Here is a 2,137-nt window from a genome sequence, read left to right as displayed (position 1 = left end):
TTCTGCACACAGTACAAAAAAAAAATCAAAAATTTTGTTACGAAATTTTTTCTTCTGCGCACACGTTTATTATTCCAACAGTACTTTTGTCGGTTCTTTGGTCTTTTTCTCTGTGAGAGTTTTGTACATTCCCATACTGTTTTCCTTTTTCCTTTCTTTCATCTGTAAAAGATGAGTCTTCCCAGCTTGCCCACATACTCTGGTGACGTCACACTCGTTTGCTCAATTGGATGCATATTTTTCCGCCCATGCTGTGCCTCACCAACAGCAACTGAACCTTTTGAACTATGGAATGCATTCACCTCTTGCACGCTCGGTGAAAGATCTCATCAGTGACCCATATCCGGACGCGACTTACGCGTCCGTCAAATCCGAAGTTTTCCATCGGAACACACAATCCGCGCAGAGTAAATTCCGGACACTGATGCAGGATGAACACCTGGGAGATAGGACCCCATCTGAGTTTCTTCGTCAGTTGCGAGAACTCAGCGACTCTCCACTTGAGGACAATCCTCTGCTAAGAAAATTGTTTTTCTCTCGTCTACCGCCGAATGTCCAATCGATACTGGCCACAACGGTCGACTCCAATTCGCACGATCAGATAACCACCATGGCGGACAAGATCATAGAGTTTACTGTGCAGCCCGCACCTCACCATACCTGTTCGGACCCCATAGTAGCTTCCTCTACCACTACAGAGTCTCCTGCCTCGTCACATGACGACATTTTGGAGAGAGTCGATGCATTAACACGTCGCATGGACACACTGTGGTAGGAACACGCCAACTCTCGTTGTCCTCGCAGTAGAAGCCGTTCTAAGCCACGGTCGTCTAGTTCTGCTCCAACGGTTTCCAATCTCTGCTGGTACCATGCCAGATTTAAGGACGAAGCCCGTCGATGCATCCAGCCCTGTTCGTTCAAGCTGTCGGGAAACTAGTTGCGGAAGATTTGAACGCGTCAATTTCTGACCGCAATTTTTCATCTCATCGTGCATTCTTTGTTAAGGATCGTGTTTCTAACGAATCGTTCATGGTTGACACTGGATCCAGCTGTTCTATCTGGCCTTTGCGTCTTACTTCAGACAAGCCGAAGCAATCTGCCATTAACCTGCACGCGGTGAATCCCCGATAAAAACTTACGGTCAGGTCTCATTAAACCTAGATCTCAACCTTCGAAGGGAGGTTCTAAAACACTTTTTTTTGCGAAGTAAAAAATGTGTATGTCATAACATCAAGTGGTGTTTCCCCAGCATGGTCACAGTTCGTGAGCTGAAACCAGTTCAATTCAATTCAGTTCATATATACTTTTCCTTATTCAGGCAGTGTTTGGTTGGTGTCGTTCTGTGGATTGTTGAAATGGTAGTTCTGGTTGTTGTGGAATTATTTTTTGTTCATCTAAAAAAAAAAAGACACACGCACCCACACATGCACACATCTCCCCACACTCAATACGCATATACATACACACACGCATATACACATGCACATACACACGCGTGAACATACACGCATGCACACACACACACACACAAGCATACATGCACACGTATACACACCTGTAGAATTTATCTCGATGGTATGAGAGAGGACGCGAAAGTTAAGGCGACAGGTTAGAAACCAGAGACGAATGCTGTTGTATGATAGGGGAGGGGGAGAATTAAGAAAGGAGAAAGGAGTGGGGGTGTAGATGCATGTATCACAGGATGTCTATGTCTGGAGGCAAGCATAAGAGGGAATGGTGTGTGCATGAGCATGTAGTGTGTGTGTATAAATGCGTACAGAGGTGCGAAATGTTGGTGAGTAGTGGTAAAGCGTGTATGTAAGCACGTGAGAGGATTGCGGGTGGAGAATAAAGCCGTACGAGCAGAGGTGGAAAGTGTTATTTATGTGTGCAAGTGTATAAACGAAAGAATGTGATGTTTCTTGGCGTTTAGCTGTGAAGTAAAATAAGTGGAAAAATGTGTTAGAAAAGCTTGAAGTCCGATAAACTGATTGAAACACAAGTGTAAATAGACACATACACACACACGCACACACATACACACACACGCACACATACACACACATACATACATATGCACACATGTTTGTGTACATATATATATATATATATATATATATATATATATATATATATA

The sequence above is a fragment of the Octopus bimaculoides genome, chromosome 11, assembly GCF_001194135.2.
Source record: "Octopus bimaculoides isolate UCB-OBI-ISO-001 chromosome 11, ASM119413v2, whole genome shotgun sequence".
In the NCBI taxonomy this organism is placed as follows: Eukaryota; Metazoa; Mollusca; class Cephalopoda; order Octopoda; family Octopodidae; genus Octopus; species Octopus bimaculoides.
The sequence above is the reverse complement of the archived record's forward strand: the minus strand, read 5'-3'. Positions refer to the sequence as shown.